At 42.4% G+C, this 18369-nt stretch overlaps 1 protein-coding gene across 5 annotated transcripts in view; it reads right to left on the reverse strand.

Annotated features, from left to right (window-relative positions):
* Positions 1–16692, reverse strand: part of LOC125716355 (LIM domain containing preferred translocation partner in lipoma) — a 100972-nt gene extending 84280 nt beyond the window's left edge. Inside the window, exons 1-2 of one of the 5 annotated variants that reach the window (XM_048988559.1) lie at positions 16669–16692; positions 14819–14880 (exon numbers count right to left, since the gene is read on the reverse strand). The gene's annotated coding sequence lies outside the window, so the exon portion shown is untranslated. The other 4 variants (XM_048988555.1, XM_048988557.1, XM_048988556.1 and 1 more) reach the window with 4 other exon arrangements.
* Between the last annotated feature and the right edge of the window lie 1677 nt (positions 16693–18369).

Below are 18369 nucleotides of genomic sequence, written 5' to 3' on the forward strand. Positions count from 1 at the left end.
AGGATTAATCCAGGATTTAACAATAACAAAATGGAGTGGTCTCATTTCCTTCCCAGAGCTGTGTGTGTGTATGTATATATATATATATGTATTAAGCACCTTAATGATAAAGCATATGAATGACAATCAGAAAGATGTCACAACCGCCAACCAGCCCCCCATACACACACCACAATAAAGTACTAAATGGTGAATCGCCTTTTTTTGGGAAAACAAACAAACAAACCAAGAGAGAGTGATTTCTAGTTGGCTATCAACTAGCACAGGTGTTAATAGCAAGACTACAAACAATAAGTGCTGGAATAACATTATACCAGTAGGAAAACGAGGCCTGGTATAATTACTGCCTACAATTAACAAAGAATGGAGAGGCTGGCAGGGAGAGCACTTACTTAGCATGTGTTTATGCAAATTCTAGATCAACTGTAACAGTGTGAAAAAGCCAGCATTAATCTCAGGATACTTTCAGCTCTGGGGCATCGATGCAAATTCCTTGTAGCACCATTAATTTAATTTAGATGCTTAGTGCGCATTTTTATCCAAAGAGAAATACATATCTTGTAATTTTGTACGTTACCCGATTTATACAGCTGGATATTTCTGCTGAAGAGGTGCAAGTTGTGTACCTCAGGGGTACTGCTCCAGGGGCCCCACCTGGGACTAAGACTTGAACCAGAAACGTTTTGGTCACAGTGATTCTTAATACTAGGCCACCTGCTTTTCCAGGTAGGCGTCCTGACAGGACTGCTTAAAAACATTCTTGCTCATTGACCCAAAACTCAAAAATCAATCCAAAAAACTTTTCAATAAAGATTTTTGATTCATTGCCCTAAATAGAGATCTTCCTTTTTTTTAATTAACCCCTACGTCCTGACTGACATCTAAATTCCCTCTATTAAAAGAACTAGACAGATATGATGTTAGGTCAGACGTGATATCAATTTTAAGACACCAATCCTTATTGCCATGGAGACCGTAGGCATTCTCCTCTAATCTGACAAGACTGATAGCAGTAATTTTGAACTAATGAACTAATATCTGCTCATGAAACTCCTGTACAGCTTGTTCTGCCTAAGAACTCTGCGATTATCTTGGTATTTTATCTCGCTGCTGCAGCTCACACTCGATCATAAATTGATTCCTGCAATCTGTGCAATCCGCAAATGCCGCTTCCACAAAGTGGTCATAATACACCGATTAAGTCCGAAAACCTCTCTCCATCAGCCCACTCAATGAATCAATTCAATCAGTTTAATCCAATTAAATTTAGAGGAAATTTGGACAGTTATGTAATTGTCAGCATGGTGCTTCACTCACTTGGTGACTGGGAATAATGGGGAAAAAATCATTATTGCTTCAGTAACCTTTCAACCTTAGCAGACGACTACAGTCCAAGCACTTGGCAGCATGGGTCGTATTACATAACCCAGAGTCCATGTAGAACATCTGACTCAGTTTACATAAAAGTAAATTGGGCCAGTTAATTCCCCACTCTTACCGCCAAGCCCCAAAGATAGTACAACAAGACGAAACCTGACAGACCGACAGTCCAGACACTCAATCAGCGTTCACAGGTATGACAAGCCTATTGAGCCAAGGGCCAAACAAGAGGGTGTTGACCTGCCAAACACACCAGCAGGCATAGACAGCACCTGGCAGGATACCAGAAATGTGCACAATGGATGACAAACAGCTTTGGGAGGAAACTGAGAACGCAGGGAGCTGGTTTGATCTGGCGGAGACAAGAGGCCGCACTTGGTTCAGGACCGCAAATTTCAAAACGGAGAACGGTGCAGGCCAAACATGTACTTCAGTTCTAGTCCAAAGCCCACCTTAACATTCAGTCTCAGTAGAAATGATACAATTCAAAAACATACTGCATGAGGATTTATACTCCAAATAAAAATAAGAACTTTTTCTGCAGCAACGGTGCTTTTTATTTCCAGTTATTTCTGGAGTGAATAGTCATAGTCTAAAAATAGGATAAAACGGCAACAACGCCTAATGAATTACTGGGTAATACCAATTTTTATTTGTAAAGCACAGAATGCAATATACATAATGTCATCAGGTGGATATGTATCACTTAGAATGAAAGACATGTACTGATGACTCCAACTGAAGTAAATGAGAAGCATTTGAACTAAATGAAAAGGCCATGTCATAAAAAAAAAAAAAACTCCATATTGTCTATTTTTGTTTGGGAACATTGCACTATTACACACGTTCGGGCTGAGGGGTACAGACTGGGCAGAAAGAGGATTCTGACCGACACGTTCATTCCATTCCACATTACACTGCTACATTACCAAGCAATAAAAACAAAAAAGTTTAACCATCTCACTTTAGTCAAGAGCAGCTGCTAATCAAAATAAAAATACAGAATTGTGTGAATTAAGTTTTAAATCAGCACTCTAACTACACGGGAGAGGAAATCAGTGTTATACCCAGTTTATTAACCATCACACCCCTAGCTGGCCTAAAAATGCAAGCTATTTCAAGGCTGCCCCCCTTGGGCCTTAAAGGATCTTAAAAGACACCCCCTTGTGTATTTAAATAAGCATTATTAGTATTTCATCAACACAAGCGATTCTGCAACCTATTTCTACAAAGGCTTAAAATTAGATCACTACACGCGCAGGTATGGTGAGAGTCTAAGTCAATCCCGTCCTCTAGGGGACAGAATAGTAGCAGAGTACTCTGTTCTCTGTCGTTTGTATTTAATGTTTGAATTAACATGTAATTACAAAACAAACTGCTTTGAAGGGGAAAAGATGCCGAAACAGTTCTTAATAGCCTCTTCAGGCAAAGAGCGGCATCTTACATCAGGCAGCCGATTCTGGCAGAGAACACGGAGGCTGAGTATCAGTGTCCCACGACTTGTCAGGCGGCTCACGGCATTTCACAAAGGTTTGAGAGCAAGAGATCCGCTCGTAGCATAAGGACAGTTCACCCGAAAGGTTGGAAAAGTGGAATGATCTTCTGGAACAGAATCCATCCCACCTGCCCTTCAACACGCATGAAGTTCAGGTGGGATGGAGACATACAGGCATTGGCGTAAAGCTGTTTCTAATGATATCAAAGGCCCCCTGACAGGTCATTTCCATAATGAGCACCGAAGGCCGAAAGCAGACATCCTGGCTTTTCTGGCAAACACCAGAGTGACGTTGTGTTTTCCTCCAGTTTCAGGAAAAAAACGGGAACCAAAACATTTTAAAATGAAAAATAATTCATGTCTCGATGCTAAGCTACAGCTGCCTTAATAGTAATTAAACTGTTTATGTCGGCAGTTTCAAAATTCTCCTTCTGAGAATTAGCTTGCATTATTGGCTTTTTGTAAAGAGGTCTTATGTTCCAGCCGTGTCGTTCCCAGGGGTCTGGTTTCTAACGTAACGAGGTGTAAAATGCGAGCACTGTGGGAGCCTCGCATGGGTTCTACAGCATGCGGATCCTTACAGTCCACTCTGGGAGTGTGCTGAAACGTCCGGAAATGCACCTTTTTTTTTTTAAAATGAATCTGGGTATTTTATTGGGCTGGGGGGTGGGGGTGCAGAGAAATCCATCTACAACAGTGGGGGGAGAGCTTTATCTTTACATCCACTCCCCTTGGCTGACTCTTTGATATAAAGCGACTGATAGCCTTTATCCGTTTACACGACTGGATGCTTTAATGAAGCCAGGAGCCTGAGAGGCCGGTCACTCCCTGGGACTGCAAAGTGCCGGTCATGTGACCACGTCCTAAACCACTACGCTATCGCAGGTGCCGTCATCAATCTCTGCTGAAGCGCTCCTGCAGGAGCTGCTCTCGCAGAGCCCCATTGTGTTGAGGGAGACCAAAGGGATTTAAACACACATAAAATTAAATAACCTCATACCCGTTAAATAAACCTCAGCTTTTTTTTCCCAAGCCATTGGATTTGCAGAAAGGCCTATTTGGCTGCTGTTTATTACATGAACTGGAAAAGGTTGGCTGTGGCTGGTGAGAACATGGTGTGCGTGTGTGTGTGTGTGTGTGTGTGTGCGCGCGCGCTACCCACCAGGACCGATCCCCACCTGGCAGCGCTCTCCTCCACGTCGCATTAGATCCCCTTTAAAGCGACATCACGTCAGATTAGACAGAGTGTGGAATTTCCTACGGTAACATTATCACCTTTAGGGAGCCCCGAGCAAGGTTTTCTCCACTAATCACAGAAGCCCCTGGGTTCCACAGACACACCGCCAATCGATTTCATGAAAACAAACAGGAGCCGGGGCCTCCAAATCCCTGAGGGCAGCACCATAAAATAAAAAAATAATAAAATAAAAAGGTTATTTCGCCTAAACGGGATTAAGCGTCAGGAGTACTTTGCAACACGGCGGTCACACTTCAGACTTTACTTCGACACATCAGGCTCCTCTGGTTACTGTGACTTATTAACGCTTTTTTTTTTTTTTTTTTTTTATATAACAGAGACTCAAGTTTCCCTTCCCAGCCGAAAAGAATTCCCAATATGTCAGGAATTTGGGCCACGGTGGCAAGCCAGTGGCTCCTTCTCCCGTATATGGAATTAACCACGGCTCGAGAGCCGGACCCGGCCCCTTCCTGTTTACACATCCGCACTGCATCCCACCACATGGGTCTTACAGAGACAGATACAAAATGAGAAAAATGACATGCGGCACCGTGCCAGTGACCCTCTGTGCTAAACGCTGACTAAAGGCTCACTGGCCATTTATGAAGTCCGTGCAAACAAACATCTGGAGCAAAAAAGCAAGTTTGCAAAGACAGATTTCACCCGAAATGCATCAAACGTGAAGTAACCAATGCAGTATGCGAAGCTACAGCAGCAACACCAAATCGGGGGAAGCGTGATTCAGATCACTACCACTGATACTCACGTATAACCACATACACCTCTTCATATCATAAGCTGTTATGACAAACTCTCATTAGCTTCCAAATGTCTGAAACTCAGCAGAATCTGTTGGGGAAAAGTTTGGGCACCGTGACAAACACCTTTGCAAAGAAACGGATTCAGTCCATGCACTTAGGTAGCATGATGAACCACCAAGTTTGTGGGGATGGGAAGACAAACCTGACTAGGACACTTGCAGAGTTTGTGTTGCTTTTGCTGACTGAATACAGTTTCCCGTTGGACTGAGGATTTCAATGAAAAGGAGCCGACATCTCTGAGGCAGTGAGAATGAAAGCCAAGAGACTTTTTCTTTTTTAGGGAGCATGGTCATGTTTGAGCCCTTCATGCATTTCACAGTGTAACTGGCAGCAGGCAGTCGATCAGCTGCAGAACTGGAGGCCACAGTTTGCAAGTCCCTCATGGACCGTAACAGTGCTGTGAAACTTCGGCCCTTACCAGGCAAGACTACACAAAGGGATTGTACCTGGCTGTCAATATAACAATGACACGTTCAGAACCTCTGAACTGCGCTACTCTCCCACAGCCAAACTCTCAAACATCTTGAGCCTGTCCCTCAACCACAGCCCATGAATCTCACTCCACTTCCACGCAACAAACCATTTTAGAACCATAAAAAAATAAATCCATATCATGGACATTAAGCAGCTTATCCCTCATATAACCACTAAATTGGCATCATGTAAGCCATTACCCCTTCAATAGCTTCTCCTCTGCCTTAATACCTTTCCTGCATTAATCACCATGGTGACACTATAAATGAATGGCTCATTAATCGCCATGGCAAAGCTACAAAACCTGCAACTCATTAATCGCCATGGTAATGCCGCAAACACTCAACCTACATTCATCCAACCTAGTTGAGCGTCACACACTTCCAAGTATTGGTCAAAAGTGACCATACAGGCAGTACGGGGAAACTCAGCTAGACCAAAGTCAAGTTACCGGGAAAAGAACAGCCAACGCAGTCAGGCATTCTTAGATGTGCCTTGTAGGTCCCCAGTTGTAAGGATTTTTCACCTAGGCAAATCCCTGTCTGTGCTCAGTTTATTTTTAAATCTAATACATACTACTCTGACCAGCAAATCAAACCTACAAATTAACCTTCATCAAAGACAGAACACAGAATGAAAAACAAATAGTGGAACAGGGATCCCTATCTGACATCAGTAATTCGCTTAAGCAGAGTCAAGAGCTGTGACTGCACATCCAATTTGGCTTTGATGAAAAGCTCCTGCTAACCGTGTACTTGTCGGGAATGGCCATCCCATAAGCCTGACCACGCTGATTATACTTAGGACATGCCCAGCTCACAGGAAACTCCTCCCCTGCAAACATCCACATCCAATCACAATTAAAAGGAACTGCAGAGCACACTTACTGAGTCACACCCATGCGACATGGGCACACTGGCAATGCACAGGCTCTCCACTGTCACACATTGCTTTAATGCACCCCCGCCCACGCATGACGGTTCACAGACCAGTACCTTCGAACGCTCAGTGTGGTTTGCAAACAATGAAGAAAGGCATGGCTGTGCATGGGATCAAAGTTCAAAACATGCAAGCAAGGCACAAACCCAGCTCTCCCACGTCACCATTTTGCTTTGCAAATAAGAGACCGCTGCACTATTTCTGGACATGGCCTTTGCTGCTTGTACTGCAAATGCATGCAATGAGCTGCCTATTCACATTAATGTAAGAACAAGCCGAGGAGGGAGAATTAAACACATAAACACTTTTTTATGCCTTCGCAAAAAAAAAAAAAAAAACTACCTTTGGCTTGACATATATTAGTATCACTCTATAAAATCACGGAATGGGAGGCGGTTCATGACGTGGTTGCTAAAATCCAGCGTGCATGAATAACTTTAGAGTTTACAACCTAAAAGGAAGTACTAATGTTTGCAAATCGTGTATTAAATTTTCCCCACTTTCATAATTTGGTCTGGCACATTATGCACATGTAAGTCTATGCCAACATGTCCCACAAAACACTTACCCAGAGTTAAAAATAACTGGTTAAATTATCAGGATAAAGCAAAAAGCTGCTTTGTGTTGATTGGGGTTCATCTGTGGTAGACAGCAGGCATAGAAGGCAGAGGTCTTCTCTTAAGGGTACATCCTGCCTGTCATATATGTATCTGGGTCAGTGGGTAAACATACTCACCTTAATTCCTGGACTGCACAGTATACCGGGCTGCAAAGTACAGTCCCACACACCGAAACCTGTCCACTGAAAGCTGCCAAATCTGGCCTCGGGTTGGGAGTTTGGAATGTGCCCCTTCTAAAATCTAACATCTACATGTTCCTTCGAGCTCGCGTCCTTTCATGAGTCCACAACAACAACTTCTTCTTGCCTAAGGCCTAAGACAGAACATGAATCCCACAATGCAACAGCATCTTCTTGCCTAAGACAAAAGACAGAACATGAATCCCACAATGCAACAGCATCTTCTTGCCTAAGGCCCAAGACAGAACATGAATCCCATAATTCCCCCTACCCCATTAACCTTTCATTTTTCTTTCACACCTCCCAGAACAAATGGGTTTTACAGTACCAAAGAACCAGAGCGAACACATACACAAATGTATCTACATACATACACTCGCAACACACAATCATTTATTATTATTATACACAATTTGACAATGCTAATCATCCTAATCATATAATCAAAAGATGGTATTTAGAGATATTTATTAAAATGATTATTTCCTTTTGAGAAAAATGTGGGGGTGGGAGGTGTCTGGGCGCTGTAGACACAATAGCAAGAACACAAATCCATAATCGTTTTCTCAAGTACATCATTGTCAGCTCACTGGTTAGATGTAATCTGCTCTTTTGTATTCATCATTGGTGGGTAATGAGGATTCACCCTTCAGTGATGACAGGTTCTCTAGGAGGGACATCAGCGAGTTAAGCTTTTTCGTTCCTGGGACTGCAGATAAACATTGGCTTCATGTAACAATGACCAAAATGATGTTAAATCTCTACATGAAATATGATTAGCTTGGATTTTTAAAGTAAAAAAAATTGAACTTTGAAAAATGCAGCGTTTACCATGTGATCCAGGGTATAGTCCTGCTTTTACTCTAACCCTGGCCAGGTTAAGTGGTTTGAAGATGGATAGAAATTGCTATACTTTCCACTTTTCCTTCAGTGTATACATTGCTGGGCATTATAAATTTACCAATTCTTTCATATTTTTTTGTTCCCTGTGCTGCCAGGAATGGGCTCCTGGTCTTACACCCCTGACAAGAATAAGTGGCTAGAAGATGACTGGGTAATTTTTACACAGTTAGCCATCAGTTATAAACATATTCGCTTCACCATGAACACATATCATACTGCTGGGAATTCTGTGCCCCAAAAAAAGCACAAGACGAACAATCAATAGAGCACAAAATGAAATTCAACTGCCACAAGTAGTGTTTTGAATTTTACAGTCTTTCTGGGCGAGTTAGGTTCACACCGAATCTGCTTCCGTATAAAACATCACGGCACAGGATCTGGATGCGGGAACTAATTAAGGATGATGACTGAGGCACACAGGCCAGCAGCGTGTCTCGAGGCCCGCGACGTATCTGCCCACTAAGCAAACGGTAATTAGATTATCGCGCCACGCTCTGCTAACACGTGGAGTACCACTCACGGCCACCCCAAATCCCTTTACCGCAGTCCCTGTCCTAGCCGCTATCCCACATTAATCCAGAAAGAACATTTTATGGAGGGCCGGTAAACATGCCATCTCAAGCGTGGGCCAAAAGAGGCTCCGGGATTACAACGGACACTAGCGTCTTCAAAAGAGCGACCCTGCACCCACCGCAAAAAAAATAATACTTTCCTTCCACAATGAAAAAAAAAAAGAAAAAAAATATATAATATAAAATATATTATTCTATTAAGGCTTCAGTCATGTATTTGTACCATAAACAGACAACTGGCTAGGTATAGCATATATTGGCTCGATTGTTTTCTTCAGTTCATAATAATAATGGTAAAACTGCTTATGTTAGGTAAAGCACCCAAAGTAATCACACGTGTGACACAAACACACACACACGTTCGGCATTACAAAGGCCCCCATTAAGTTGGATACAGAGGATGCAAAAACACGTAAAGACTTATAAAAAGGACTCGTGTGAGGCTGGCAATTCAAGTCACTGCCACCAACACCGGTGTACAGACCAGGTATACAGGCCATAGAAGCCCATCCACCCCATAAGATATGAATCAGAAATCTTACATGGGCTGTAAGGACAGAACTTCTTCAGCAAGAAAATAACAAGCAGCAAAATAGTACCTACTAGGAAGTTCTCACGTGCAGAGAACTATAACTGCATTCTGGGAAATTTAGTCCAGGTTCTTACATGAACAATCGGGCAGCATGAGGGGACGGATGTAGTCCTGGATCGTAAATGTTGTATGAGGAACCACAGTTGACTGCAGGCAGCTGCACTTTAGCCAAATTTCTCGGAAGAATTTTCTTCATATGCATATTACAGGCTTTACGACGTTCCTCTCTAATGCCTCTGCAATTATCATAGATTTCCCGCCATTCTCATGATGGTACAAATCACCTGGAAAATCCACATGTCCACATGTTCTGCCAGCTTTTCTAGGCCCACTGCAGTGCGATGAATGAGTCAGTAGGCCCCAGTGCTGGGTGCAGAGGGTCACCAGCGGCGGGCGGGTGGGGGGGGGGAGAGACCGGTTGCCAGAGATGCTTCTGGATGTGACAGTGAGTTCACAGATTCGCACATGCTCATGTGAAAGCTGACACTCTGAGGACAGCGCTCGAGGCAAACAACTTCCACCATGTCTGACATTCCTCCTAGTCCGCAGGTGCAGTGGTCTAGCTCTATTACAATAGGTAACACTCACAACAGCTTCACTAATGCTGAAGAATGAACTCCAACTGATATTGCTTATTATGCAGATTTCTACAAAAGTGGACCTGTAAAATAACCTGATATATGCAAAGCCTTGAGGTAAATGTCTGTGCAGAAAGCCAAACCTAATTGCCTAATACACATCTCCACCTCAACTGGTTCATACAACAATGAAAAGTATTTATACTTAACGTTTGATGAACTGCTCACAATACAGTACAAGAAGCAGAAGGCTTAAGGTACATCTATATCATAAAAGAATATAAATAGGCGTAAAATACTTAGGAAGGCATATGGACTGCTTAGATACAGACATTCTTGTAAAATGCTACTATACTAGATCCATTGTTACGTGCAAGATAACACCCACAGCAAAGGCATGCAGAAGGACACGTGTTAACAAACAGCACTCAGCATACGGTGCTATAAAACTGATCCGGTGGCAAATGAGCTGGCTGGGAGCCTGGCTGAGTCTCAGCCCCGATTCGCTCCCAGTTCTGCTTTTTTCGGCCTCGCAGCCAACAAGAAAGCTCCATCTTCACACGCAGCAGACATTTAAAGCTCTGCTTGCTTAAACCACTTACAGTCATTCAGTTTAACCTCATGTATATGACTGAAGTGCCATTATCATCTAAATGATTAAATACCATCCAGATTAATAGTTTAATGGAAGATAATTCAAAAATATATATGAATATCCCCCTCCTGTACTCATGCTCACAATGAATAAGTATAGCAGGCCCTGCCTGCCTCACCCCACCACTGTCATTGGCCACATCAGCAAGATGTAAAACAATGCACAAGTGGAAATGCTCTCACAGGAGACCCTGATCCTGCCCCTTCTCAAATACCTATTAAACAACATTAAAGTAACGTTTACTCAGATTATCATTTAAGGCCTGAATCCTTAAACAGCATATTTCAGGGCTTAAAAAAACGTAAATATCTGCGGCTTCACTCAGATAGATAGTAACAGAGCAAAACACATGGCAGGTCAAACTCCTGTAGACGCTGCATGGGTGCGAACAGAAACCTTGGAGCTGGTGCACAGGAGAGCATGGAGGTACCTCCGGCAGACCCCAGACACGGGTAGTTAAGAAGGGAGCGCTTACCTGCAGGCGCTCCTCTGGCCGGTTCCCCTGCACCACTGGGAGCACACCCAGGACCACCCTCACAAAACCCGGTCGCTTCGCACTTCTGTGTGACTCACCTCCCCACACCAGCCTACTTCAAATTGCACTGAGAGGTAAACATTTCCAAATATGGAGAAATATGAGCAGATTGGGGCAAAAAAATCAGCGTTAATACTTCTTTTTTTCTCCCACCCTATTTTGTTAAAGCATACTTTTACATGTGTGCTTGCCAGTACTACACTCGAGCCAAATATGTCTGTGGTACTTAACAGGGAAGTACAAACCAAATAGCATGACTATTCAGCTGAATAATAGATGGCATCCTAATAGTTAAAAAGGCCAACACCCATACGCTGTTGTCTCTCTGTTCGTTCCACCACAACTCAGCAAATTTAAGCTACCATGCAAGAAACCACCATCTCTTATCCCACCTGAAAGCTATCGATTCCCCCAAAAGAAGTCAGTGGACATAAACATATCCAAAAACTCATGAGGTCCTAGGAAAATACCCAACACAAACACTTACAGGCAGGCGATAATATTACATTTTGCCTTGTGGGATTGGCGGCTGCATTTCAGCGCTGAGTCCCTGCCCTCCAAACAGTCTTGAGAACCAATACTTCATACCCTCAAATACTGCAAGAAATAGCTAGGAAAATATGCCCAACCAGGAGCATCTAATTCAGCATTTCACCTAAAGCAGATGAAACATTTTCTAGCGATACAGGCGATACTGTCAAATTTGTTAAATTTACATAGTATTCCTTTAAAAAGCAAAAACCAGGAGGAAAAGTTGTCCTACACATTTTACTTGTCCCTACAATGAATGGAGACTCAACAACTTTAGATGAATAACAGTCAAAGTTCTATACAGCAAAGTGTCAAAGCTAAAATGGACACTGAGAGGCCTAATTTTTGCTCCTGACAAAGGACTCAATCTTTTCACATGCAATGAACAAAGCAGAGCGGAGAACCGTGAAGCCATTTGCAGGGTATGTGTACATGTTTTCTATTTACAGACAAGAACGGGAAGTAGTTTGTCCTTTACGATGTAAACGCAACAACAGATCTATTGCATCGTGCGATGCCGAATTCAGTCCTGAGATGAAACACAAAGAAGTGCCTTGAAATAATAGTACTGCTAAGAAAGCTTGTTTACAGAGGTTGTGCTTCAACAATCTTTATACTCCAACAAAACATCAAAATGAGAAACACTGCCTTTGGGGACTAAGAACAGTTGTGGACAAAGGCTGACAGGGCATATACTTCAATCAGATAAGATGTAGGCCCTTCCTAAGGTGCAAAGGAAGGTGACTGGGACGATAATTATGAGACCGTAAAGAAGGTCTCACAGAGTCACGACTATCCACTTTTAGTTACCTTAATAAACGTAATTAAAAAACGACCCAGAAATCAGCAATGTCCACCAGGGAGTTCAGAAGCTGAGGGCTCAATCTACCCAAATCCAGAACCTTCACCCCAGCAAGCTTCTCTCTCCTAAGCCCAAATGCGGAGAGACTGAATCCATGCGATCCCTGTGGGACCTTTAGCAAGACTACACTAGCAAGTCAACACTGACCTTCCTGCTCAGATAGACTTCCACGCCGAAAATGATGTCAAGTTAAATGAAGCCGCTATTCTCAGTGGAGGTTAGCTGCGAAGCGGGTTGAATTTCATCATACGGCTGGGTCCAACAGCACTGGGATCGAATAACAATAACCACAGAATAGCTGTAACCTGGTTAGCACACCCACCACACTCTGCCAGCGGAGTGGAGATAAAACAAAGCCCAATGCTTTTAAGAAACTGGGGTAAACTCCTTCTGCTTGTTTACCTGGGAGGGGAAGCTGGGGGGTGTGGGGAGCTTTAAAAACCAAGCTATAGAATTGAAAGGAATGCTTCAGATCGGAGGGGGAGAAGAGGGGGTATAACAAGTGCTGCCATTTTATCAAGATTTGAGCTCCATGCTCAGACATGCATATATGGAGGCGTTGTCAATACAGACGCTCCTCTACTTACGCATGAGATACGTTCCGAACGGCCGTTCGCAATTTGAAACGTTCGTAAGTCGTTATTCAGCATCATTTTAAGGGTATATACAAGATCTAGGATGCTGGGAGTACACACGCTACGCTGCTGTGCGGCAGGAGTAGCGGCCAGAAGTCGTACTAGGTGGAAAAATTTGATGTTACGGGCGGGTTAACTATTCACCCAATGAACATAATTTGAACTTACAGTCCATTTCTTTCGTATTTCTGAAAGTTCGTAAGTAGAGGAGCGTCTGTACTAACAAAACCATACCGTTAATCATGACTTCTGTCACCACTGTCCAAAATAAGCACACAACACAAAGCCATATCACAGATTAGCCCTTTAACTGTTGTAGTTTACAGGCACGTTTACACTGAAGCTCCAGAAACCGGTCCTGGTTTACAAGGCCCTGGGCTATCTTGACCTGGGACTCGTGTAGCTCCTTGCCACTTTCATGTGTCGTTTTCACACCACACAACAGGAACTGGGACCTTTATGCTACATAAGCATGAGAAACACAAAAACTTAAACTTCACACAAAATTTCATGCGAAACTACACCATCACGCCAAAACAGTAGAGGATAAGTCATTAGTTCGATATTTGTTAATTATTGTGTGGATCAATCATGATCGACACAGCCTTTTATTTATATTTTACTTATACAACCCACGACATGTTCATAATTATTATTAAATCTGTCCAGCAGATCAATCTTCCGTTTTCCACAGAATAAAGAACGATGTAATGTTATCCTGCTAATACGTGCTGACACTGGGGATATTAGACAAAAGTATATTGGTTAGCAATCTAATTTTCCAATGCAGAAATATGGAGATGCAAGCAAAAAATGCATTAATTGATGCATTAAATGTAATTGGGGTACAAAAATAATTCCATCTGCTCAATTTTTGCTCCGCCACATCTCTTTTTCTGCACTTTCACGTAAGCGCCAGTGCTTGTGGTTAACCAACCATCAAGCTATCACCGTAAGCGCCTTCTCACTAGCTCATGGTCGAACAAAAAGTAACTAGTCTAGAGTAGGTACTAAAAAAGGGTTCTGGAACTGCCCTCGAGGAACTACAGTTAGGCCGAGATCCTGCGGTGTGAACACGACGAAAGTCCCAGGGTCCAAAAAAAAGGTTCTGGTTCTGGAAGAGAGTTCCAGTGGTGTGAAAACACCTAATGCCTCATCAGAGGACTTTATAAAGAGATAACACACATTTATCCACATAATATTAGCCCAAATAATCACTTACTGAGATCTTAAATGAAGCATTTGTGGAGAGTTCAACGCTGGCCATTGTCTTGCCAGGAAATGTGCAAGACTTCAGATCAGGACACACAGATACACACACAGCAAAAGAGGACATCCGCTAATAGCGAGACAGTATCTCTACATTCAAAATTCATTTCTTGAGCTGACACTTCAGTTATCCATTTATAGAGCAGGATATTTGACGTCAAATATCTGCCAGGTGACACAAAAACAGGGTCCCTCTCCCCCATAATGGACATCCTCCACAAGATGAGTCCATTACTGCTACTACTTCCTGCCCCCACACATTTACTGATCATCCCCTTCTTAAAATAAACCCATGGTTATACACAGATCTTGTTGTACAGTAATTACTGGCTTGATTAACAAAACTGGCAGCTGCTAGCTAGAATTCTTGCAAGTCAAGGGTGCAGAACTTAAAATTTCTAGAAAAATAATCCTTCACAACTGCATTTACCATGTACTCAAGCAAATAATCGCACCGGAAAGCATCCATAGTACCTATATAGCCTGGGGATCAAGCAGTGTGCATCAAAAATCTCTACATTTCTATCTCTAGCTTACATACCTCTTCTACTTCCAAAGTGGATTCTGCTTACAGTCCTGAGGACAGGTCACACGCAGGTTGCTCTAAAGGAGGAAAAAAAAACATTTCTTAAATGTTAGATGCGCATGTATCTGATATAAGGGCAATTTACGAAATATATACTTCAGTTGTATCTCGATGGGTGTGTCATTGGAATTGAGCAAACCTAGAAACTGTCACAGCAACAGTGTTTTTTTCCGTTTTATTTTTTACAAAAGCTATCTTTCACAAAAAGTGATCAAAGCCCATAATCCACACAGGCTGGGGGGGGGCAAGTTTCATCTCATAAAGAGAGCTTTCATTCCAGAGAGCTCCAGATGTTCTGCAATTTTACAAAATAGCACCTCAATCCAGTTCTGTTGGAAATAAAGTTTGATTTTAAAGTCAGATATATGTAGTATCACCTTAAAGCTAATAATATCACTTAAAATGAATGGGGTGCATAGTTTAATATTTAAAATATCTTCTGACAGATAAACTGATATACATTTTGAATTGAATTCGCTGCTTTGCCTTCAGGAAATGACAGCGCTCCAAAATAACCATGAATAAAATGTTGACCAGAGTAAGATTTTCTCATTTCATTTAATATGAAACTTATCCTTCGTGTAAACACACACGAATGAGTGACTGTAATGGGGAAATTTAAATAGTTTTTCTTTTTACTTTAGGAAGTTCCACGCGGAAGCCCTGTTAGATCCACGTCTAAAAACAAATACAAACCGAATAGCAAATACAGGCAGAGGTTAAACGACGGTCGGCTTTCTAAGCATTAGCGTTAAAAGGATAAAGCTAATTTAGCGCAGCAACAGTATAGGCGACTTGTCATCAAAGATACGCTGCTGCAAAATGAACCAAGCCACAAAAAACGCAGATGGTAGAAACTACTACATTGGTGACGTTGTAACTAAATAAGAAATATCCCGTGGTATTTTTAGAAAAGGTGGTAGCCACCAAAAACTAAGAAAGATCTTCACATTATCAGCGTGGAAGGGCTCGCGGCTCACTTCCGGCTCGAGCTGAATGGCCTCGCGCTGGGGATCGCGTACAAAGTGCCATGAAGAAAATTACAGCTACATCAGAACGCTGGACAGGCAGATCGTGCAAAGGCCGACCTTGGCAGTCGCAATCTGAGCATAAAAGAAACGTTATGCAATCGCAAAGTTAAAAGACTTTCTCTATAATCGCCCAAGAGTAATGCCAAAGCTACGGTACCCCCTTTCTCGTACGCTGCCCACGCCCTCCGTCTCTATACCAAGCCGTAGTAAAACTAAATCACCTTGGCAAAAGGCGATATTTGACGTTCAGTCGTATTAACCGGGCTGCAGTGTACGTCGCAACGGGCCCACGTAATCACCCGGTTCTTGTAATAACACTCCGGTGTTTTGCGATAGCCCCCGTTTTCTTACCTCGCTTTCTAAGAATCAATGAGTTTCAAATCCCACAAAAAGTGAAACAACTTTTTTTCCCCAAATCTGGGAGCTGTAGGCAGTGACGTCACGGGTCTAAATTCCAGCCGGCAGAGACACCCTGAACGCCAGTGCAAAAAATTGCCCATGTAAGGCAGTGCACATGCAATTGCCTCACTTCGTCATATCGGGTATATTATTGTTGTGCAAATAGCCGTGGAGTTGGGAATAAAACATGCCTCACGCCGCCAGAGTTACAGTTGCAAAGCGGGGAAGTTAATTTTTAATAGGAAACACCTATTGGCAAACAAAACGAAGAACGATAGCTCCTTTTCAGTAATCGGGCAACTTTTCAAACCTCATTTTAGGACATGACGTACTGTATTTCACCGATATAAATCCACAGTGGCCGGTAGTTGTTACCAATATACGTGTCCCTGTTCTCTGGATTTCCCTCAATGTTGCTGCAGCAAATGTAGACACTTAAGGTATAAGCTGTATTTTAGATGACCACGTATTTGCCTCAATGATTACTGCCGAGGGGGTTGCATGTGAGAACATGTCACTAAAATAAGATATTCACTTCGCAGGTTTTGCTTCAGCAGTAGTACGCTGTGGTTTTAATTTAATTGTATTGCATGCATGGTACTTCGTTCCTTATTTTGTTAAGGTTAGTATCATGGAATGAAATAACATTTTACTCATGTTTCTGCTTTTATGGGAAAAAACTGTTATTTGCTTCTCTTAGGTATAAAGTACCAGAATCATGCCAAAGTAAGCAAGTGTGGGTAGGTTAGTTTAGCGGCTGGGATCACTTGGAGGGCCGACGCTTCAAGTTCAAAGGAGGCAGCTTCCACATTGTGTAGGTAGGAATGGTGATATTTTAACTGGGAACTGTTCCCAAATTGATGCAGTTGCGGGATTGTAATAGCGAGTCACAAATCCGAGACATCTATGTCACCAGGTGCAATTTCAATTTGTCTCAGTCATTTTGAAAGCCTAACTCATGCAGCATCTCGGGCCAAAGCACACTGGCTGTAGGCCGGGCCTTCTGCGCTAGAGAGAGGGTTTAAACTTCATTTTCAGCCTTTACAACACTTCATATTAGCACTGCAAGTAGCCACTGCACACCCAAATACCTCAAAATACATTTAGGTCACACCATTGACAACAGGAGTATCTGAATGCGTGAATGTTCCGGAAGATTATTCTATCATAACACATCGTTTGTGTTGGTGAAAAGGCGCCTGCCAGTTGCTGAAATAACCATTTCAAGGATATGTTCAATATAAAATATAGCATATATTATATATATATACACACACACAATAAATCAATGATGAGGATGTTCATCTATTTCCCATATGAAAACAGATGGGAATTTATTGTATTTCATGTGCGTCACATCCAGAGTTTCAAAAAAGCAGGTCTAAACCTGGTCACTGGCATTTCAATAGTACATTAAACTAGCTTAGAATGTATTAATGGAAACACAAATGTAATACTGAGGATGTGTTATTATTTGAGTGGATACATTCTGAAACAGCTTGGAAAAAAAAAGCAAGGGGTGAGTTTTTCAGACAGCTTTTCAAAGCATTGTCTGGGCGCCGCTAACTTCAGAGGTTGCCTACGACTAATTACCTTCTGCTGCGGGGGCTTTGTAAACTGCTTTTCGCATCGTGCATTAAAGCCGCAGTCAAACAGCAAAGATGGAGTACCGAGATAAACAAGGCGATCGTGTTTTTGAAGTTTCCAATTCTGGTTCCCCTCCTGAGCAGGTTTAGAGGGTATGGTGAAAGGTAATCTCATTTGTACTGTGTAAGAGCTTGTTTACCCCCTATTTGCTATGGGCCTGCAGTAACACATCTCTCAAAACTGATTTCAAGAGGCAGCCTTGAACAAATTTCAAAAAATTACCAATGCTAAAGGAAAAAAAAAACAGCAACTCCAGTTATCAATCAAGTGCCAAGTAATTTGCTCAGCTGAGAGCAAATTAACTAGCCCATGTAGCAAAGAATGGAGAGATAAGACCGTGCAGACTGACAGACGACCTGAAAAACCTTGATATTCTTTTTTTTTCTTATTTTTTTATTTCATCACTTCCTCCAGGCCGTCGTTCACATT

Source organism: Brienomyrus brachyistius, chromosome 21 (assembly GCF_023856365.1).
Source record: "Brienomyrus brachyistius isolate T26 chromosome 21, BBRACH_0.4, whole genome shotgun sequence".
Taxonomy (NCBI): domain Eukaryota; kingdom Metazoa; phylum Chordata; class Actinopteri; order Osteoglossiformes; family Mormyridae; genus Brienomyrus; species Brienomyrus brachyistius.